At 37.7% G+C, this 24,348-nt stretch overlaps 1 protein-coding gene and 1 long non-coding RNA gene across 3 annotated transcripts in view; both read left to right on the top strand.

The window, feature by feature from the left end:
- Nucleotides 1-222: 222 nt before the first annotated feature.
- On the top strand, nt 223-7,829 carry LOC149088336 (uncharacterized). The gene is made up of 2 exons (XR_016195378.1): nt 223-310; nt 7,325-7,829. It is a non-coding gene; the product is annotated as an uncharacterized LOC149088336 (long non-coding RNA).
- Nucleotides 7,830-12,802: 4,973 nt separating this feature from the next.
- The window catches only part of LOC149088330 (ATP-dependent translocase ABCB1-like), a 532,351-nt gene continuing 520,805 nt past the window's right edge, over nt 12,803-24,348 (top strand). For both annotated transcript variants that reach the window (XM_089247148.1, XM_089247163.1), the window contains exon 1: nt 12,803-12,949. The gene's annotated coding sequence lies outside the window, so the exon portion shown is untranslated. The remainder of the gene's footprint in view (nt 12,950-24,348) is intronic.

The following is a 24,348-nucleotide window of genomic DNA, read 5'->3' as shown; positions in this document are numbered from 1 at the left end:
AACCAGCATCTTCCTCAATTATTAAGCAAGATGTCAGTTCATTTGCGTGTGCTGCCATCTATATAATAGAGCAGAAATACATCTCGCCGCAGGCTAAAAACCCTTGATGTAGGGTGAGGAATGAAAACCTGCTTTTTTGTACATTAAAAAAACACACATGGGAAAAATTATCAGTAATATGTATCAAGATCGATACAATTGAATTTTCTCCCCCAGTGCCATTACAACCACTGGACCAAAGAGTGCAGAACTTCAAGAATCAAACACGATTATCTGGATTATGAATGCTCGGTGAGGTGGTACTCGACAGGTACGTCAATCTATTTTGACCTTATCTTGTTATCTGTTACGTGAAACATCGTATAGGCAAGACCGTCTTAACGCGTGGGTTCACACCAATTCATAGCTCGGAGACCGTGAATGTATTTTGCGATTCAGGGGTCCACAACTAAAAATGAAAATTACTCTGTCACCCGGGGTAATCATTCATTTTGGTTGTCCTTTTTGATTCAGTGCCCCCAGGCACCAGATTATCTTGTCCCACGCCTTTTTCAAACACATTAACTGTTTAAAAAAGGCGTTAAAGAGAAAAAATGTTCGGCAAAGTTCAAAAAATGATCATTTGTGAGCTATGATCTATTGTTTTTGTAAATAATTAAGACTCCCGCCGCGGTGTTAGATGTCCTTTCTTCAAAGTGATCCACCACAGTTTGAATTACTTATAAAATGGCCTGCCCCCCCCCCCCCACCCCACAGTTGCGGCCCCATTATAAACAGTAAAAAGAAAAAGGTCTGACATTGCTTTGCCTGGGAAGCCGTGGTGATATTCAATCCAGGGTTATACGAAAAACGAATTTTGAAGAGTAATTTTACTCCTGCCCAAAACTTTAAGGCGTAGTTTTGTAAAAAAAGAGGTGTTTATTTATTTATTTTTTTAATGAAAGACAGAAATAACTCTATTAAAAAAATTAGCTAAAATTTGAAGGAGTATTTTCACTCAATGAAAGCTGGAGGAGGGAAATTGAATTTTGATGCGTATTGGTAAACACTGGTTCAGATGGTCCCTGCGTAGAGAAGGAATTCATATTATACAATAAAGCCATAGGTTTATAATAATAACGGAAATAGGTTCTTTGGGAGATCATACCCTTGTATTTCAGTTTGTATGTAGTTTATGTGTTGTGTTGTTTCTGTTGTATCGTTGTATGTATTTTATTCATACAAATAAAGGCCTTTTCTTTCTTTCAAAATAATAATAATAATGAGAGAGAGAGAGGGAAACGTGAATCATGCATTTCTCCTCCATGAGAGAATCTTACGTGTCTGGGACCACCTTTTTTTTTAACACCAAGGCCGAACACAAGGTACAGGAGTGCATAATAGAGACTAGTGATGAAAACAATTGAAGAGTCGGGGGGGGGGGGGACGGTTTCAGTCTAAAAAAAAATCGAAATTAATGTTTTTGCAGTTTTGTACATCTCAGTACCGTCTCTTTAAACCACGTAAAACACCAGAGGAAAAAATGCTGTCAGTCCGTTGTAAGGGTGCGAAGATAGTGCGTCCATATTTAAGATTCTGGAAACCCGCGTCGTCTTTGATTGGTTAGAACCCGAATTTACAGTTTAAAAAAGTTAAAAAATGGATGGAAGTTATAAGAAACGATCATGTAAAACCATCCCCTTTCATAGTGATTGGCAAGAAATTTTTAAAGTTTGGGCAGATTTTTTAAACCCTATGTACCAGAAAAATTGCCCGATGTCGACAAGGCCAATCAGATGCCTTCATGTGGATAAACCCCGTTTAGTGTACCACCGTTCCAATTTCTTTGGTAATCACACCAGCCATGAAGTTACTGTTAAAACCATCAACAAGAGAAAGACATGGCTATCGAAGAATTGGGAGTTTTGTACAAGACCTCAACCCCAATCTCTCGTGTAAAATGCAATGACCGGCAATCGTTGAGAGCTTTTGAACAACAACTTGACGTGGGATGGACGTGAGAGCGATGAGCAGCCAGGGCCGTCTTAAGAGCATCATGGGCCGCCGGGCCAAGTGGTGTTTCTGAGGCCTTACCTGATAAATTCTAGAAAATTTCAACCGGATCTCATTTTTGTGAACCCCCCCCCCCCCTTCTCTTGAGGTGCCCGGGTGGGCCTATGCGTTAAGACGGTACTGTGAGCAGCATGACGACGTGTACTTGGAATACATACACGACAATGATGATTAAAGATAATAAAAATTTTTTTTACTGAATATTTTTCTGCACCAACCACCAATAGTATTTTTATCTACTTTTAACTTATAACATCATACCATAATCAAATATCATAATTATAATAACTACATGTTTGTTTATAGGGGGAAAAACATTTTCATACAGCAATTTTTTTGCTTGCTTCTTTGAAAAAAGTTTGGTTTCAGTTTCACATAACATATACCATGATATAAAATTGAAATAAAGTTTCTAGCATTGTAATTAAAGCAGATTTTTAAAGTCTTTTTACATCTCCTGAAAAATTTGTTTTATGGACTGAAACCATTTTCGACCGCCGACCCTTCAAGTGTATTGTTTTGTTTTGGTCTACACCTCACATACTCGAGGAGCGAGACAAAGAAGAGAAAGAGACCACCCAACGCGGTGCGCAACTTGAACAATCCTGTTTTGTTTTCACCTCGATCTGCTGATTCGTTTATTTCTCCCTTTTTTCCTTTCACTCTTCTGTGGAGGGATCATCATCATCATCACACTCTATAAGCAAAACCTATTAAAGTACATGCAAACAGGTTGATCCCATTCAAAGAAAGACGTCAAGAATTGGATTATATGCACAGTACTATTAAGGCCGGTTTACACGCACCGTTTTGTCGTCCGTTTTGGGGGGGACCAAACCGGTCTGAAAATCGTGTCATTTTTTGGGGGTGTCTACACGCAACGATTTTTCAACCGTTTTATCGTGCGATCCAGCTTGTGACTGTTGATGGATGTCCACAATGGAAGACGCGCTCTTGCTATTCACTCTTTACCAATTGTATCAGTTGCAGAAGAGCAGGAAGAAAAATAAAAGAAATCGCAGGTCAGAGACATAATTTACTATATTAAAGGATCGATGAAGTGGAGGGAACATAATATAAAATCAAAACACAAAAAAAAAAAACGAACTATTCACAAAAAACGAAAGTTACCCAACACAAAAAAATGTTGGCGCACTGCCATGGGTGGACATATGCCTGGGGGGAATGCACCCCCCCCCCCCCAGCGTCAAAATTGAAGTCGACAGATATTTTGTATATGCGTATATATGAATTGGCATTATCATCATGCCCCTTCCCCCCAGACTTCCAAGTCTATCTCCGCCTATGCGCAGGGCAAGAAAAATACGTACAACTGAGGTCGGTAAAAGGCAAAAAGTGCCCTGAAATATGTCTTCTGATACGTGGATTTTATACTTTGAATGGAGTCTATAAAGCCTATAATACCATTTCAACTTTCGGGGGTCGCCGAGAGATGTGCAAAAAGTTTGACCGTTTTCTTCGTAATTGTTTACTTAATCCGAGGTGGCCTCGGTCCGATCCTCCTCGAATTATCGAGAGACTGCCGTAACTCTCTACTTGAGTTAAAATACCACTTTCAGAAGTTTCTCGATAAGCAAAATGGATTATGGCGTGCAAAACATTTCGTACTACCCTCAGCCCGAAATTACGTATCTACATAAAAAAAAGTTTTAGGTGCCAATACTGATCAAAAAATGTTTTTGACCAGTTCAGCAATTGCAGATCGCAAAGTTATAATTAAAAAAAGTACTTTATTTATACAGCCAAACACGGTTAAAATGATATCGAAGATTCTGCGAAATTTTTTTGGTACAAACGATTCGTCCTTAGTAGAGCCCGGAAGTTCAGGCAAAATGCCACATAAATGGTTTTTTTTTACTTATTTTTAAACTTTTCCGGTAAAAATGCCTTTTTTGAAATTATCGTGCCATAAATGCCTATTTTACCAGTTTTAAGTTTATTAGTGAATTTCAGAGGCATAATCTGTAAAACTTGAATATTACGGGCATCAACTTCAAAAAAAAATCGCTCTTTTTAAAATTTCACAAATCTCAGTATTACTTATCGTCAGAAAGCCGCCTTCCCCAGCCCCATTTAGACGCAACTAAGTGATCTGAGAGATTGGTGTTGGCATGTATTAATTTTGCTTTGACCGGATGATATTAGCCGTGAATGATTTTGTTTCAGATGAACGCAGTCCGTGTTAGAAAAGCGGAGGAAAGTTAGAAATTTGTTTCTCCTCACAGGCTTCATATAATGTCTCGCTCAGGCATTCGACTGCGTTGTATGTGTATAGTGGACCGATGATTGTCCGAAAAGGTCTTGAATTGGCAACATGGCTTATGGAAGGTGGAATAGGAGCAAACAGGGCTCTGGGGCCCATGTTGTTTGGCTTTATTTTTTGCACCGTAAATGCGCTGCAAACAACCATGGTTATTTATTAAACATGCACATTTAAAATCGATTAAATTGACTAGAGCTCCCCCTCATAGGTGTGTGACAGATGCGGTCATGCAGGGCCCCACGCTTGAAGTAGTCTTGTATACGTAGTAATATAAAAATATTTTTTTCTTTTTACAAAAATAGAACACGATAGCCATGTTTCAACTACAGAAATGATAATGATTATTCAAAATGATACGACAAATAAACGAGAATCATTCGCAACTCGAGATAGCTCCACAGATCATTATCCCTACCGACCCCGCGTCTGGTAATCGTGGCCCTGGAATTAGCAACCTAATCCTGACGGTCTAGTAAAATTTTATTTTTGACTTGAAATCCATTTAACTTAAATAATAATGCAGTTATTATACATTGTAATTAAAATAATAGACGGATTAAGTACAATCGATTTTTCAGCTATTTTTTGGGCCCTCAATACCTTAGTTTTTAGTTATTTGTAGTCTTTTTTTTGTGTCTATTTTATTCATTTTTAGTGCCTTTTTGCCTGCCTATTTCGACCATCTTTAGTGCCTAAACTTCCGGGCTCTAGTCATTACAAGCGAGGCTGACGTACTTATTTTTTGGATCAAAAATGTAATCAGATGAAATCAAATATAATGTAAATAAAGTGTTCATTGACCATAATTGATCTAGAACAGTACGGTGAATTGGGATCATAAATACGAGGCATCACCAATTTTTGCTAAAAATATAACCGATTGTAGGTAGAATTATCGAAAATTGGGAAAAATGGGGAATTTTCTTAAAAAGACATGCCATAAAAACAAAAGAAAGAGTGACAAAAAAATGAATCGTTGTAACCGAGGGCGTTGAATTTCTTCGACGTTGTAAGCAACGTTCATGAAAATTCTTCTGTATGGGAATTAGTCATTCCGCCAAGAATTGTTGTTATAGAAAAATTGTCATTAAAACCGCGATCGTTATAAATAGGTCTGACTGGGAAAAATAAATTCAGGAAATTAAAATAAAATACAGGGGATCCCGTTTATAACGTTTCAAAAAACCGCCATGAGGAAACGTTGTAAGCGGGAAAACGCTTTTAACGGGAAATCTCAATTAGAATTACCTAGACCCCCAAAATTAGTTGCATCAAGCGGGAAAACGTTATAAATGGGAACGTTATAACCGGGATCGACTGTACACGAAAATTCATTCCATAAAAAAGGGTGCGAGGAGGGAAAAAACTGACGACAAAACGGAAACGCGTTTACACGCACCCTTTTATCGTAGGATTTCACGGAAAACTATTGCTCGGCCACCAGATTTTTTGACGCGACCTTGAACCACTTGACCTTCGATTTTTTCCGTCTACACGACACCATCTTATCGCAGACACTCCCTCTTTTCCCCAAAACGGACGACAAAACGGTGCGTGTAAACCGGCCTTTACATTTCAGAACCCCTCCAGCCATTTTCTCTATCCTCCTCCTCTTTTACCATGTGCGGACATCTCTTCCTCCATCTCTATGCATTTTTTTCTTCCTAGTCGAAATTCTTGTATCTCATACCTCTTCTCTCTACTATGAACGCAGCCTATAAAAGAAACAAGTTTCTTGAGTGAGACGGTGATTCCTTTGGAGGCAGGGGGCAACGTAAAAGCTTCGCTGTAAGCGAGGGAAATATGTTGTTTCGACGATAGACTGCGATCATACTGGAATGAAGAGATACGAGGGCGACTAGGAAGGAAAAATGCATTGGGAATAAATAAGTAATGAATATAATAATGCCATGCAATCAATCATACAAATAATAAAATAAGATCCAATATCAATATATTCGCGTTTTCTATGAATATCAGTCTAGAATTTATATATATATATATATATACACTTTATATTAAACAATTATCAACGGACACAAACCATAATAGGCTGTTACTAAAAAAATATGAACAGAGGAACCCTTTATAGACCTGCTGGAAGGACGTTCATGTCCCTTGAGGTCAAAAGTTTGGGTTATATATGTTTGTATATGCTTGTATAAATATGTTTTTATACGTTATATATGTTTGTATATATTGTGTAGATGTTTTGTATATGTACATATTTCGTATTTGTGTAATTAAAAAAAAAAAAAAGAAAAGAAGAGAATAGAGAGAAAATAGCAGGAGTGGTTCTGAAATGTAAAAAGTTGTGATGATGATGATGATGATGCCTATGCAAAAGAGGGAGAAGAAAAACGGGGAGAAACGAACAATCAGCACATAGCGAAATTTCCCACATCGGTAAAAACAAACACCGTTGTTCGAATCCCGCACCTCGTTGAGTGCCTCTTTCTCTTCCTCTCGAGTATGTGAGGGTAGAACAAAACAATGCGATTGTTTTCGTCGATAGTCTCCATTATGCATTCCCGTACCTCGTGCTCGCCTGACTATGTGTTTGGCCATAGAGGTTACTATACAAGGGCTTGTAGAAAGTCCTGAACTGTGTGAGTGGTCCTTGGATGCGGGGCTGGGGAGGGAAATGCTGTAGTGATGTGTTTGATATTCTTTACAACAGTTTGATCTGGAGCTCGCTCCTTGAAATACCAAGCTGACATCCGCCATCTTTAAGCGAAAGTGTGATGGCAGTATTGTCGCTTTAGCCAATCGCTATTACCTATGATGCACAATGAGATGTTTGGATGAAATACTCAGACTCGTATGAAGCCAGAGCTCACTAATGAACACTTTTCAAATCAAAATGAACCGATTTAAACTAAATGCTGTATTTCGTTTTTTGAATGCTTTTCGTAAATTCGAATGCACAACATGATATTTCGCACAATTGACTCTTTTTTAAATGCTCTTTTTTTTTTTCTCTTTCAGTCTGCACCAACTATATGGCTATTATAGCAGCGGTAACCACAGTTATCACAGCTTTTTTCATCGGGTCTTACATTTACATTTGGTGCTTGCTTCGTAGGCGCAGCTCTGTAACGCAGGAAGTTCCGGCTCTGCCTCGTGTTAGCTCGAAGAATTATGACAGTCCAGCGCCGGGCCCTAAACCGTGTCCAAAAAAATCATTTTCGATTCGCCAGGCATTCAAGTGGCATCGTTCTGATGTTCAATCAAAAACATCACAGCCAGATTTTGGGAAAGAAACCCTTGCTCCCAAGAACGATGCAACCGAGTAACAACTGGCTACTGATCAAACTTGCAAATAACTGTCTAATATTGTCTTCTTTTTTTTTGGAGATGAATTTGAAGGGAATCTCTTCAGGTTAAGTTTTTTTCTTCATGATTTTTTAAGCTGCAAATTTTTTTTTGTTTTTAAACATTTGCTTGTTTCCTATTTCTGGCAAAATAAATGTAGGCCAATTAATATTAATACACAATATGAATACACATTCAGTAGAATATGCAACATCGTGTTTTTTCTTCGCTCACTAACGTGAGTGATCTGATGCTGATTTTCAGCTTTTTGTTGTTGGTATCGTGTACAACAATATTCCAAATAATCGGAAATGTCAGGGGGGAAAAGCAATTCTTGAGAACATTAAATCCCTCCCAGGAATGTTTACAAGGTGCTGCTTGTTTGAGTGTGTGTGGTTTTCAAATGGAGGCTCGTGGACTCCCGTTAGCTCGTTGGATTTGTTTCCGATTATAGCTGCTTGCTATATTTCCATGGCTATGCCATAGCCTAGTATTATGACGCTCTTGACAAAGGTTGGTGATGCCTAAGCAACACCACACTAGAGAGAAAAATGTTGTCACATTTTTCAAAACATATTTAAATTAACAGACATCGATAGAAAAATCGAAAGAATGGCTCTTTAAAGGCCGGTTTACACGCACCGTTTTGGGGAAAAGAGGGAGTGTCCGCGATAAGATGGTGTCGTGTAGAGGGAAAAAAATCGAAGGTCAAGTGGTTCAAGGTAGCGTCAAAAAATCTGGTGGTCGAGCAATAGTTTTCCTTGAAATCCTACGATAAAAGGGTGCGTGTAAACGCGTTTCCGTTTTGTCGTCAGTTTTTTCCCTCCTCGCACCCTTTTTTACGGAATGAATTTTTGTGTACAGTCGATCCCGGTTATAACGTTCCCATTTATATCGTTTTCCCGCTTGATACAACTAATTTTGGGGGTCTAGGTAATTCTAATTGAGATTTCCCGTTAAAAGCGTTTTCTCGCTTACAACGTTTCCTCATGGCGGTTTTTTGAAAAACGTTATAAGCGGGATCCACTGTATTTTATTTTAATTTCCTGAATTTATTTTTCCCAGTCAGACCTATTTATAACGATCGCGGTTTTTATGACAATTTTTCTATAACAACAATTCTTGGCGGAATGACTAATTCCCATACAGAAGAATTTTCATGAACGTTGCTTACAACGTCGAAGAAATTCAACGCCCTCGGTTACAACGATTCATTTTTTTGTCACTCTTTCTTTTGTTTTTATGGCATGTCTTTTTAAGAAAATTCTCCATTTTTCCCAATTTTCGATAATTCTACCTACAATCGGTTATATTTTTAGCAAAAATTGATGATGCCTCGTATTTATGATCCCAATTCACCGTACTGTTCTAGATCAATTATGGTCAATGAACACTTTATTTACATTATATTTGATTTCATCTGATTACATTTTTGATCCAAAAAAATAAGTACGTCAGCCTCGCTTGTAATGACTAGTGCCCGGAAGTTTAGGCACTAAAGATGGTCGAAATAGGCAGGCAAAAAAGCACTAAAAATGAATAAAATAGGCACACAAAAAAAACTACAAATAACTAAAAACTAAGGAATTGAGGGCCCAAAAAATAGCTGAAAAATCGATCGTACTTAATCCGTCTATTATTTTAATTACAATATATAATAACTGCATTATTATTTAAGTTAAATGGATTTCAAGTCAAAATTAAAATGTTACTAGATCGTCAGAATTAGGCCAATTCCAGGGCCACGATTACCAGACGCGGGATCGGTAGGGATAATGATCTGTAGAGCTATCTCGAGTTGCGAATGATTCTCGTTTATTTGTCGTATCATTTTGAATAATCATTATCATTTCTATAGTTGAAACATGGCTATCGTGTTCTATTTTTGTAAAAAGAAAAAAATATTTTTATATTACTACGTATACAAGACTACTTCAAGCGTGGAGCCCTGCATGACCGCATCTGTCACACACCCATGAGGGGGAACTCTAGTCAATTTAATCGATTTTAAATGTGCATGTTTAGTAAATAACCATGGTTGTTTGCAGTGCATTTATGGTGCAAAAAATAAAGCCAAACAACATGGGCCCCAGAGCCCTGTTTGCTCCTATTCCGCCTTCCATAAGCCATGTTGCCAATTCAAGACCTTTTCGGACAATCATCGGTCCACTATACACTAACTTTCCTCCGCTTTTCTAACACGGACTGCGTTCATCTGAAACAAAATCATTCACGGCTAATATCATCCGGTCAAAGCAAAATTAATACATGCAACACCAATCTCTCAGATCACTTAGTTGTGTCTAAATGGGGCTGGGGAAGGCGGCTTTCTGACGATAAGTAATACTGAGATTTGTGAAATTTTAAAAAGAGCGATTTTTTTTTGAAGTTGATGCCCGTAATATTCAAGTTTTACAGATTATGCCTCTGAAATTCACTAATAAACTTAAAACTGGTAAAATAGGCATTTATGGCACGATAATTTCAAAAAAGGCATTTTTACCGGAAAAGTTTAAAAATAAGTAAAAAAAAAACATTTATGTGGCATTTTGCCTGAACTTCCGGGCTCTACTAAGGACGAATCGTTTGTACCAAAAAAATTTCGCAGAATCTTCGATATCATTTTAACCGTGTTTGGCTGTATAAATAAAGTACTTTTTTTAATTATAACTTTGCGATCTGCAATTGCTGAACTGGTCAAAAACATTTTTTGATCAGTATTGGCACCTAAAACTTTTTTTATGTAGATACGGAATTTCGGGCTGAGGGTAGTACGAAATGTTTTGCACGCCATAATCCATTTTGCTTATCGAGAAACTTCTGAAAGTGGTATTTTAACTCAAGTAGAGAGTTACGGCAGTCTCTCGATAATTCGAGGAGGATCGGACCGAGGCCACCTCGGATTAAGTAAACAATTACGAAGAAAACGGTCAAACTTTTTGCACATCTCTCGGCGACCCCCGAAAGTTGAAATGGTCTGCGTGCATTCAAAGGAGTCTATAAAATCCACGTATCAGAAGACATATTTCAGGGCACTTTTTGCCTTTTACCGACCTCAGTTGTACGTATTTTTCTTGCCCTGCGCATAGGCGGAGATAGACTTGGAAGTCTGGGGGGAAGGGGCATGATGATAATGTCAATTCATATATACGCATATACATTATATCTGTCGACTTCAATTTAGACGCTGGGGGGGGGGGGGTGCATCCCCCCAGGCGTATCTCCACCCATGGCAGTGCGCCAACATTTTTTTGTTGGGTAACTTTCGTTTTTTGTGAATAGTTCGTTTCTTTTTTTTTGCATTTTGATTTTATATTATGTTCCCTCCACTTCATCGATTCTTTAATATAGTATTGTAGATTTGTATAGAAAACACACACACAGAAAGTCAATTTCATGTATAGGTATAGATTATATATATATATATTTCTTTTTACTAGAAATAACGATTTCCCATCAAATGCCGATCAAATGGAGAGGGGAGGGGGGTTCTTTCTATACTCTCAGAAGTTCTTCTTTTAATCTCTTGGGAGTGTTGTTATTTTGCTAAACGAATGAGCATTGAATGTTGTTTGCATCCTATTTTCTTTATTTTTGAATGGAATAGGTAACCCCCTTCCTCCTCACTGCAGTACCCTGCATTTGCTGTTGGTGAACAAACAATGGTATTCTCAAAATGGATGTTGCGGTTTTTTTCTTCCAGAGCTGTTTTTCGGAGAGTCTTTTCTATGTTAATGTTATCCTGGGGCAAGCCTGGTCATGCCATATAGCATCTGCCCTGCTTGGAGGCAACTTCTGGATTTAACAACCAGAATCATCTGATAATTTTGAGGGCGTGGTCAAAGCGTGTAAAAATGTGTAGGTGGGGAAGAAGATATATGTTTCAGGGAAAAAACCAAAAAATTCCAGTGAAGAAAAGAAAGTGATTCCAGAAACCTAAAAGGAGGACAAAATGACGAATTCTCTGAAACGTAGGAGGATGTTTGAAATGACACCAAAAAGGACGGATGGTAACCCTAGCCTAACGAAGATTTATTTAGTGATTCTTCTGTTTCGGCTAACGAATACGGATAATGAACATTTTCATTGATGGACATGGTTAAGATAGAACAGCCGCGTCGTGAGTTAAATTTTAGTGACAATCATCATTAGAATTGCTGTTTTTCAAACCTGATTAAATCATGTCCACCTCGAAATATTTTAAATTGCTACCGCAGGGAGTCCCCATCGAGGGGTTAGCGCACCAACCTCTCGATGAGTATAAAAAAACAAGCATGCCGTTCGGAATCGGCAATAAATTGTAAGTCCCGGTCTAATTACCTCTCGTGTGCAGAAAATGACCGTGGTGCGACAAAAATGATAAAATGATCGAAATATTTTTCCAGGTCTACTTCCACCTATCTTTCTGAAAGTTTCTGAATTATTGCAAGTAAAATGAAAAGATTCAGCGAAAAAAAAAAAGGAAAAAAGGAGCCTATGTGTTTTTAGAGCACGCGTTCTTTCGGTACTAGACTCTCAGCATCGCATCGAACTGAATTGTCTGGACATTGCAGGAGCTCATCTTTTCAATCTGCCTGTATCAGACTCAGAAATGAGCTGGCCAAATCACAAATATATGGAAACACCTACGAACTCGACTGTGTTGTGTCAATACCAGCTTTAGTCTACTAAAGTCTGGTGCTGGTTGTGTGCGTATTGTGTGAAATAAAAAGATCTTAAGTATTTCATCTTTCTGTAGATTCAATTTTAAAAATTTATTCAATTTTAACGCTGTTCATTTTCGCCTTCGATCATATTTTTGTCTTTTGACGTTTCAAAAAAAATTATCTTAAATTTTGGGCCATATCTGAAACGAATTAAACGATTCTCCGTGGAAACCTACGAGAAATTGCGTTTCGGTTAACGAGGATTTTGGCTTACGAACGTGATTCCGGAACGGATTATCTTCGTTAGCCGAGGTATCACTATGATGTATTTCCTTTCGGAAAAACCTACGATTGGAGCGTAATCAGTGGTTCGTTGTTTCAGGCTTCGCCGCCAGGTGGTTCTGCACCGTAACTCGACCAATGTGGTTACGGCAGCAAAGGAGGGAGGAAAAAAAGAGAAAACACAAAGATCTTCTACTTCCAATGTTTTTTGTTAGACGTAAGAGCAGTTGAGTGAGGTACTTGCGCGTGCTCGGGTGCCTTTCATTGTGGCTTTTGTTTTGGTGGTGCTGGTTGCCGCACAAACAATCTACTTTTCAAAAAACTTTTTCATCCTCTGGATACGAATAATCACTACGACAGGTTATCTTGGGTGAGTACACATGCCTTCTCTTATGCATACATACCTTGCGGTGGTCAGTTTGTGAACGTCCGTTGATCGCAGATAACAAAAAAAACAAAGCAGACCTGTTTATACTCCATGCCACAAAATGGTCAGTTTTTCTTCGAAACACGTGTGATTTTTATTTTTTGGTTAGAAAAAAAAAATATTCTTCAATTTTGCATGTGGATGGGTATTTGTATAGCAAAGCGGTAGAATCGAATTTTGTGACAACGAAACATTGCCCCGTAGATGACCAGGGAATTTCTGATCTATAGAGTGGGGGAGAGGAGCTCAACTCTGCCACAGGCGGAAAACTTGAGGGGTGAGAATTTTACAAATAAACAAAAATATCTTTGAAATGATCGAATTTTACAGTGGACGAGTGTGGCAAAATCACGTTTTTCTCGCCACCCCCCCTCCCCTAAACGGCATCATTGGACTCCGGCCAAAGTGATGCTATGGACGGTGGCATATTTACAGGAGGGCTTACCGAGTTATAGACTAAGACGCGGAGTGGCAGCGGGTTTGAGAAATGAGTGGTCAAGAAAATCGGTAGAGTGGGAAAAGAACGGCAAAATTTGTAAGCCTACCATAAATCCACCTCTGCCCAGAGATCGAGGGACAAAGTCGGTGAGTGACGAAACAAGCGACCCAGAGACGGCTAGCTCAAAAACGCAATCTGAGAAAATTGCGTTCAAAGTGTTTTTCTAGTATACGTTTGCACTATAATTCAGTATTTCTTCCTTTAATTATGAAAGAACAAATTAACCGGTTGACACGAAATGTTTCGTATTTTATTTGCAATCGAATGAAATATTTTTTGAAGTCATTTTTGAAAATTAGAATTCAAGTGTCGTGAGACCCCCCTCCCTTAAGTGATGGTGGCTCGTCAATAAGTAGTTTTGAGGATTAAGTAATTTCGCTCAGGGAATCCCTTATCAGACGCGGGGCCCGGTGCGAAAATAATTTTTGGGCTCCGTATCCCCGATTTTATATATTAATGTGGGAGGGGGGAATTGGCACCCCCCACACAGCATGCATTCATGCATTTTCTCGGAATATACAGAAATTCTGAAAAATATCTATTCTTAAATAAAAATTCAGAATTCACCAGAAATTAAAAAAGATCTCGGAATTGATGAAAATTCAGAATTAATGGGCGAAATAATTCCAAAATTGATGAAAATTCCAGAATCAAATCTGTTGAAGGTCAGACACCTTGTTTACTATTAGAATTTTTTTTATTTATTTTATTTATGTATTTTCACTTCTATTATTGTTAATGCGGGGGGCCCGCTGTCACCACCTGTCTCACACCCCTAAGGGCGACTTTGATTTGGCGTTGTAGAGATCGATAAAATAATACAGGACCAGAAAAGCTCAGAGAAGTAAAAGCCCATGCCTCTTCTAAGCCAGAAAACAAAAAAAGAATTAAAAAAAAATTTTCTGCCTTAAAAGCGGGACGTACGGCCACATTCTTTTTTGTACGGTAAGTAATGATGTACGGTTTTCTTCTGAAAAAAATCAGGTTTATCTCGAACTCTGCTAGACTGGAGCACTTTCAGCCTCTCATCATGGTCGCCTTAAGGGGCGGCGAGTGCCCCTGCATGTGAATGAACAAGAGTTCCCTTGAGCGTGTGCGAGCATGCGCAGACCTGCCAACTCTCCGGATTTAGGCGGGAGACTCCGAATTTTTCATCCTTCCTCCCGCTCTCCGAATTTGTTAAAATTTCTCCGGATTTTCGCAAAAATTAGATTTTACCCGAGCTTTCACGTTGCCGTGACGTCAATGACTGCCGTCGTCGTTAGGGAAAACACCCATAAAAGACAGCCGTGGTCATTTCCATCGAGCAGCCGTAAAAAAGTCTTGGTGACCGCATTTAAACAACTGGCAAAGACGTGACTTTGTTTACGTAGTGTTTATCGGTAATCATTTATCAGGGGCATGACCTTGATTGCCGAAATTCATGTGTAATCGTTATTGTATTCTATTAACAGCCGTGCGGTAGACACAAGTTTTTCGCTATGTATTTTGAAGTTTTTTAAATTGTTTCCTCCGATTAAATATGTTTTCAGAAAGAAAATATAAAACTTTAAGCTATATAAAGCTTTTAAAAGTTTCATATACTCAAGATTATCAATCACTGATAACAGCAGGGTTGTTTGGTTTAAACCGCGTTGTTGGTTTTAACCAAAACTAGTTTGGTTTTTTTTTCTAAAAATCAAATAAAAGTGGCCTAAATATAATTTTTTTTCCTTGAAATATATCATATTGGTTAATTATTTGCCAAAATTTTTCATTTTTACCACATTTTATATTCTCGGGGTGCATTCTGATGGTATATCTTTAAATGGCATAAGATGGTATAAGTGGTTTTTTTCAAAAAGTCTCATAAAAGTGGCCTGAATATATATATTTTTTCGTATGAAATATCTTAGTTATTTAAAGTTATATACAGAAGCCAAAATTTCTCATTCATACCACATTTTCTAACCTTTGGCTACATTCCGATGCTTTATCTTAAGCAAATTCATGAATAAGGATTGCATCACACATCTAAACGTAGTGGTGTATTATCTCACAGGGTTTCTTTTTCCCTTCACAAAGAAGCAGCAACAGTAGTGACACCATCATGCTAGGGGCACAGGTGGTCCTATAATCCAATAAAGACACCAGCTGTCCTTAAAGGACAAAGACTAGTGTACTAGTAGTTACATTACCTCACAGACATTTTAATTTTCTTTCCCATAAGAACTAGCACATTCTCCTACTGTATGGCTGCCGGCACACTACGGTTCGGCTGGTGCGGTTGATCTTATCAGCAACCGTGGAATTTCGCGTGAAACACACACTGCTGTTAGCAACCGGGGTTTTTTATTTTTTAATGTCACGTGACATCTCGGGATTGGCTAAATTATTTTCGCCAAGCTGAAGTTGGCTCCAGTTAGCATGCAAATTCGTGCTCATAAGCTGCATTGCAGTAAAACCCCCTCTTAACGGATACTCCCTCTTTTACGGACAAATAATAATTTACAGATGTATAATATATAAAAGTATGAATTTCAAACCTCTTTTTAACGGTCACCCATTTTACATGGATTTAATTTTTTTGTCCTGTCCGTGTTCACAAGAAGGAGGGGTTTTATTGTATATACTAATAAAAATATTCATGTAATGAAATTTTAATTTTCTGTAACAATATTTGCCGTTTGAAATTAATTCAAAGTTGAAGAAAGACAACCAACAAGTTGACCCATTTTTGATGCTTTTACGATTCGTGACCAAATCGCACAAATTTTTTTATATATGATGACTGGAATCATCATAATTAATTTAAATAACATATATATTAAAAAACTATTTAAGTAACATATTTTTGAAGTTTTGGCTTGAAGAAAATTATTGGCCATGAATTTAGCACGTTTTTCTTTGTAATTAAAGTAAATTTCCAATTAATTAAATTTCTAATTAATGGAAATTAAGCACAATAATTGTAATTTTGGGAACCCCATATGACCAAAAAAAAGTCAAGGAAATTCCTATCCTATTTAAAAAAAATAAATTTCTTTTGATGATCAGGAAAAAAAAATTCAGATAGGAAATCGGAATTAAATTTCTGAATTTCATGTCTTAAAAACTGTAAAAAATCAAATTTAAAAAAAAAAAAAAAATTATGATACTCATTAGACCTTTTAATTCCCAAAAATGTTCATTTGGGGACGATTCATTTATACGAAATTATTTACATGCTTCACACTAAATCTGTTTCCAGACACAGATTTATGGCTTCGCCACGTGCTGGCTATTCGAATTGCTCTGCCCCCTATTCACGTTATAATTTAAAGTTCTTGATCACGAATTACTCAAATTTGCCGCCCCTCTGAACTTGCTACCCCGGCCCGCTTAACACCCTGTACATACGACATCAGGGCCGCAACTAGAGAGGAGCAGGTGGGACTGGTGCCAGGGTCGTCTTGAGAGGATTATGGGCCCCCCGGGCTAAGTGGTTTTTAGGAGGCCCTACATGGTAAATCCTTGAAAATTTCAATCGGATCTCATTTTTGGGAGGCCCCTCTTCTCTTGAGGCACCCGGGCCGTGCTCGGGTGGGCCCATGCGTTAAGACGACACTGACTGATGCCCCGAACTCCGAGCCAGACAGGAGCGCAAATGTTAACATTTCATCTCTCCTTCAATATTAAAAGGGGACGCCAAAATGCGTGCTTGCCCCGGCTGACCACGCATGTCGTTGTGGCCCTGTACATCAGTATGTATGTTGCAAGGTTTAAGGACAGGGCCGCAGCTGGATACTTTTTTAACTGGAGCTAGCAAGCTTTTGGCGTCCCCGTGTAAGGAAAGGTTAGAAGGAGTGGTGTTAAAGGGGCAATTCGGCGCCCCCCTAGTTCAGCACTCGATACAGTGGACCCGCTCTCCCTAGTTGCGGCTTTGTGTGTGTATGTAAATGAAAAACTGCTTGAAAAGAACGGTAGGTGTGAAAATTGTCTTAGTGCACTCTTCGATATTACCCGCATACAACGTTTTGTCTAAATCAGCGGTTCTCAATCTTTTTTGACCCGCGGAGCCCTTTCCAGTATAAAATTTCTATGGCGGAGCCCCGTAGGCCTATTTTTTATTTATTCATCAAAGTTACTGATTTGTTTTTATTCAAAAATATTAATTATTTTTTTTCAAATTTACTGGTTCCTTTTTTATTTTCCTCGAGGGCCGCGGAGCCCTTGGGAGTTCACACGGAGCACCGATTGAGAACCGCTGGCCTAGATGGTTTTTTTTTCATTGCAAAAACACAGATACGATACAAAAATAAATACCAAAAAGACAGAATAATGAAAGCAAAACACACACAATGCAGCTCTTAGGGACATATTTCATCCCCGGTTCATACTTAGGCTTTTAATAAATGTTTCAAAAGTTTGATATACGGAATTTGCAAATATAAAAATATATTCCTTCAGATGTCTTATTATTTTTACTTCTAATTTTTTATGAATTTATTATAAATGGTTGGGCCCCGTGGTAATTTGTCCTCTTTTGGATGAGGTAACTAATTGGTTTTTTGCTAAAACGTTATAATTGGGATCCAATGCACTTCATTCAAGTGTTCTAAAATATACATCTCGGTTTTAGCGTAATCACGTTAGTTTATGAATGTCATTATAACCGAGTTTTAATGTGTGCTCATGTAGGAAAGCAAAAAAATTTCACTAGTTAGAAAAATTTAATTTTTCCTTCATTGGTTTTTTTTATTGTTATCAGTGCAAAAGCGCCAAACAAAGCATTAGCTTCTGTCGAATAGAACTTCACCATACAGTTCCTCGAATTTGGCTTCTCCTCTCATTTTTTTATGGCAGCCTGAGAAGGAGAGCAATTCCTTTGTCCAGTGCATCCGAAATCCCGTCACCCTCCTTGTCAAACCACTTAATAGACAATGGAAGAGAGCAACCGCAGGTCCAGCCGAACGGTCATCAGGGAGCTCAAGCCTTTGCAATACATGATGGCAGCTTTCCGGTTACCCCAACCGTCCAAAAAAATGTGGATTTTCCCGGTTGAAAAAACCGCGCTCAGCGGTTGCAGTTGTATCTGTGCGTTGACAGAATAAAACTATAGATGATGCCTTCCCCCCCAACCTCAACCGCGTGCAACCGCGCCGTAGTCAGATCCCAGCCTATATCTCCCAGTCTTAATATTCAATAGTCGTTTTTTTTATACTTTCACTTAATTTTACGCCCAGTTAATCAAGGTTCTACTGTATATTAGTAACAAATTTATGAAAAATAATTAGCTATATACAAAGTGATTATAATTAAAGTTTTGATTCCAAAACTATACAATATATACAGCTACTGGTCAGAATGACTTGAAAATTTGCATGGATACTCCTGAAGCAATGCAACTCCAGCGCAAGTAGATGATGATGTACTTTGCCAGCAGTATAATCTATTTTGTGCAACCACATTTCGGCACTTCCACGGCATCAGTGTATGGATAGAAGAACTTCTATCAAGATGCACATTGCAATACCGGCAAAGCAGCTGGTAAAGACCCATTTTGACAATAACAGGATGCAACTTAACGCTTGCAACTTCTGGCTGTGGGGGTACCTCAAAATGTTATGAACAGTGGTCAGATTGCAAACTTTGGTGAATTGAAATCTACAGTGCATCCCATATATGTTAGCAGCTCCTCAGGAATATTAACATGCGGGCACGTTTAATAAAGGTGAATTGCAAGTTCATCCACATCATGACCATGGCATACTTTGAAAAAGAATTTTTGTGCTTTCACTTCATAGCCAGAACACGGTGGACAACATATTTAACATATCTTGAGTAAGTTGTAGTTATTTATTTGTTCAATTACTTCGTTTTTTTTGTGATGTTTCCATGAATTATGAAATCGTGTAAAATCGTATAATTAAGTTATCATTTTGCCATGACTGGCTATCGTTTCCATTCTGCGAGCAAGTGCTGGTAATAAAATTCCATTTTTTCAGGAATATTCATGTCAATTTTTAAGTCATTCAAACAATCGTTCTTTTTTTACAGTTTTGAAATCAGAACCTTAGTTATAATCACCCTGTATATCGTAAATCATCGCTAATTAATCTGCATTATTTATGCTTCATTAAATACATTATATTCACCTAATTTTTATTATAGTTTTTGCGAAATAGCTTCTTAATTAAGCATACTAAAAGTAACTGGAGAAAACGTCTTTATATTATATGATTAATAATAACATTAAAAGAATTTTTTTCAAACACGAAGTTGAGTTAAGCAAAAAAATAATTAAATTGCAAAAGTTGGTTTTTGTTAAAATGTAAGAAATATTTATTGATTAATTAAATATGGGAATAGTGTTAATTGCATTAATAAACATTTTATTTTAATTAATTATTAGAAGTTTGAATGATTTTTCGGAAATTTTATTGTTTTTAATGTTTATTAAAAACAAAACTATTTAAAACAAAAAAAAAACCGGTTTAAACCAAAAAATCCTGTTCTTTTGTTTTTTTTAAAAAAACCCCGGTTTTTTACCAACCCTGGATAGCATCCACGAAAAGAAACGCTTATGTTTTATGAAGAGCATGTAGATGCGATTTCTCTATTCTGCATGGAAAGACTGACATGGAATTATATTCTGCTCGGGAAGGGGCAATGCAGAACCTACCTTGGGGGAATGGAACTTTTTCTTAATTGATTAAAAAACATTTTTTTCGAAAAAACTTTTTTTTGTGAATTTTTTTTATATCGATTGTATGGGTGCCGGGGAAGGGTACCCCCTCTGGAGAATCTCCGGATTTCTGGATTCCAAAAGTTGGCCCGTCTGCATGCGATTGATGAAACGAGTAACCTTGAGCAGGACCGCAACCAGATGCTTCGTCAACGTGGGGCAAGCCATCACCTCCTAGAGATAGAAGGCCTCCGCACTCTGCCTGTGACGTCAGTAAGTAGTCTATTTTCCCTCAGAATATTCAGGGAAAAAAATTCCTTGCTCGTGCCAGTATCAATGTTGTGAGGAAAAGAAATGATCGAGCTCAGAATTGGCGATTTCTATGCTCACATCCAATCACTATGAGGCTTTCGTGAGGCAATCAGGAAGATTCGACGCCAAAATAAGAAGAAACGAAATACGATGCTGTGTGGCAAACTTGCTAGTTAGTCTGAATGACGTTTATGGCAAACACTGCAGAGGCCTTCTCTAGGAGGTGATGGGCAAGCACGCAATTTTGGCCCCTTTTGTAATGTCGAAGGAGAAATTAAAGGATGAAATTTGCGCCCCTCTGGCCCGGCTATAACGAATTTACAGAAAACATGCAAATAATGTGACGCGCAGTGTAGACCCAGAAGAGTCCTCGTTACGACCCTGTTAAGTTCATGGCAAGGATTCCTCAAGGTAAGTCTCGCGTGACCAGTAGTGAATGAGTGGGTGGCCAATTGCTGTGATTGAAATCAGTAAATATCTGGCAGATTTACACAGGTAATTGATCCGTTAATTGTTTCGATTTGTAATAGTATAGTTAATGAACGTTTCACCCACTCTTTTTATTCATCGAAATCCACGCCGGAAAAAGTAGGGGACAAACTCATATATTCCGCCCACCCTTCAGGCTAGAAATTCGGTGAGTTACCGGGCCGCCTCCTAGCTCAAAGGTGAACATAAGATATAAGTAGATGAAATTGCACACATTTTAGAAAATGCGTTTTGCTCAAATTTATTACTGTAATAGCATAACTAAAAATTTAACCATAATTCATAAAAAAAATTATGAATTGACGGCGATTCTAAATTAATAGGGATTCATAATTATCGTGTTTCACCGAAAATAAGCCCGAACCAAACAATAAGGATTCAAAAAATTCAGGGTCAACTGAGTGGGTGAGTGAACCTGTGAGAGAGTCAGTGATTGTCTTAGGGCGTCCGAGTGGCGCAGTGGTATGATGCTGGTCGTTCACTGTGAAGGTTACCGTCAAGGTCCATGGGTTCGAATCCGAATATTGAACGTCTGAAACAAGTTCTTTACCTACCGATCCAGGAGTGACCACTGTTAGATGGTACCTTCATTTCCCACCCAACTCCACTGGTTAGAAATTGCGATATGTGGCCGGAGTTGGTGTGTGGTAATGTAGTGACCGTATGAGAGAGTGGGTGAGTTATCGACCGAGTGGGCCATTGAGTAAGTACCCGTATAAATGCTTCACCAGCTCACTCGCAGGCTTAGTCATTCATACGATCACTCACTTAGTCGTGACGGGAAAAAAATAGTTTCAAACCTGTGAGTGCTCGCATTGAAATTTATATGGGAAATTTTGGTTTATGAGTCAATTCTGGAGTTTCTCAGATCCATGCCACAAATTACAGTGGGTGCTCGAGCATCCGCAGCACTCCCGGCTTTGAGGCCACTGTATTTGGTCACTCATCACTCACTTAGCCCTGTTGGGGTGAAATATCGGGGGGGGGGGCAAGTTTCAGTGAGAAAAAAGGCTCTGCTGGACTTTTTTAGGATGTTCGTAACAGAAGTAGCGTACGCAAGAGGGGGAGGGGAAGAAGAGTTGCGTTTTCTAAGTTAGAAAATAACCTTAGTCTTGGGGGGGAGGGGTGCATCAATCGCTTTTGTAAAAAAAGACCCAATACAAAAAAAAGGCCGAGTGAAACTTCTAAAATTCATTTTCTTATAAATTTGAAATGTAAATAAAAAAATAGAGGCCACAATCCCTGGCTCAAATGTGGAGCCCTAAACCCCGTTCTTGTGTGGCGGGGCATACACGTCATACAATACAAATACGATTGAATTAATTAATGAAATTAATAAATTACAATTCTTCATGCAAATTTTTCCATCCAATAGTCATAATTTGAAATTTGCAGAAAAAATTTTCATTCTTATTTTTGATTTGGAAAATAGATGGCAACACACGAACACATAACAAGCGCAACACTTACATGAATTATTTTTTCGTTCCTTTGAAACAAACCACAACCAATGAATAATAGAAAACTTGGAAGTGAAACGAGAAACTGAAAATCTGTTGAAGATGCTGGAAAACAAAATACATGGAGCAATCACAAATCGGTTAAAAATAGGAAGTGAAAACAGATGTAATAATGTAGTAGAGTTTAATCATTATTCTATAGTTTAAACCAAAAATAATTTAATTCTGCAGTTTAAGTTAAAAAAATAATTTAAGTCACTTTTTAATCACTTTATTAAATTTCTGAGAATTTCGAATAAATATTCTAAGAATGACCCAGGGAAAGAAGTCATCTCAAAGTTGTTGAATCAAAGTGATAATGATCAAGAGTGAACTCAAAAAGCAACACACATCGCTTTAAATATGAAATGGGTAAATTCTGGTAAAAGAAGCAAGATCAAACATATATTCAAAAAATGTTTGAAACTGAAGAGAACAAAAGCATTATTTAGACTTGCATCAGCGGCAAAAACAAGAAAAATAGTTACTTTTCTAATGAGTTTCAAGCCTCTCCTTTAGCTATTTTTTTTAAATTAGTGATTACCGTCTGAAAAAGCTAAATCTAAAAACACTCATTTTCAAATTATTTTTGAAATCTGAAACACACTATGCGTTAGCCTTTCATTTGTTGATATTTTAGAGAATGTAGAAATACTTTATATATATATAAATATCAGAAAGTCTCTCAAAATTTTTTTAGGATCTAAAAATTAAAAAAATACAAAAATATTTCTTCTAGAGGAAATCTCTATGTATTTTGTGCCTTTTGGGGACGGGGCACCCCTTCTTCTGAGCTAAGATAACACTGTTTTTTGAAGGAAAAAGTAATCCTGTGTACGCTGCTGCATATATGCATATAAAAACGGTGTATTTTATTTGCTGCCAAAAATTTAAAGTGCTACAAAACTGATAAATGCTGCTACAAAAACATTTTTGCTGCTACAAAAACATTTTTGCTGCTACAAAAACATTTTTGCTGCTACAAAAACATTTTTGCTGCTACAAAAACATTTTTGCTGCTACAAAAACATTTTTGCTGCTACGGAAATAATTTTTCTTGCTACAAAAATCAAATTTTCATTTTCTATCCCTGTAATTATGGCAAAAAATTTGAAATATTCAACTTGCATATTTGCCAGGTTTAACGTTTTGGAATTGATGTCCCACAATAAGACGCTGCAAACCCCAATTGAACGGACAAAATTCCTGACTTCTCTTTTTTATTTGAATCGTAGAGGCGTTGTTTAAATTCTAACGTGTTTGTTATACATATTGTTATGAAGTATAGAACTCAAAAGGCTTGGGAACGTATGCAAGGTTCACGTGACGTGATTGTTAAAATAAAAGAGCGAGATTCTAAGGACTCGGACAGTAGAATTGGAAGTGAGAAGACGTACGTTTGGAAGGCTGCTTTAGTTTTAGCGGGACTTCTAGTTGATGTAAATAAAGGCGTTTATTTGTTCTCAAATCCTCGTTCCTGTGATTTTTTACCCATCTTTAGTCTCCGGCGAAGAACCCGAGAGATTCGCGCGACGGGACAATCTGGTGACGTGAGTTCGACAAGCTCCGGCAAAAATATATGTAAAACACTAAACACGGCTACAATCCAGATATAAAATTAATTCAATTAGTTCATGTACGAAGTATTTTTTCGTAGTTGCAATGATTGTATTGAAACAAGATCATTCAGAAGACAAAACTAGTCGGATTGTTGCATATGCATTAATTGCCACCATCTAAATCATAGACTAAAGATATAATAGACGGCGCACGTTATTCATGAAACTTGTCGAACGTGAAGAAAAGATAAGCAGTACTGTCGGGAAAGAACAGTACTGCGCTGTTACATTTGGCTCGTTTTCGCAGAACCTGGCGATTTCGTGTTAATGGTAGGATG

Source organism: Pholcus phalangioides, unplaced genomic scaffold (assembly GCF_987345545.1).
Source record: "Pholcus phalangioides strain wild (caught in Gottingen) unplaced genomic scaffold, Ppha-v1.0 ptg000003l_1, whole genome shotgun sequence".
Taxonomy (NCBI): domain Eukaryota; kingdom Metazoa; phylum Arthropoda; class Arachnida; order Araneae; family Pholcidae; genus Pholcus; species Pholcus phalangioides.
The sequence above is the reverse complement of the archived record's forward strand: the minus strand, read 5'-3'. Positions and strand labels throughout refer to the sequence as shown.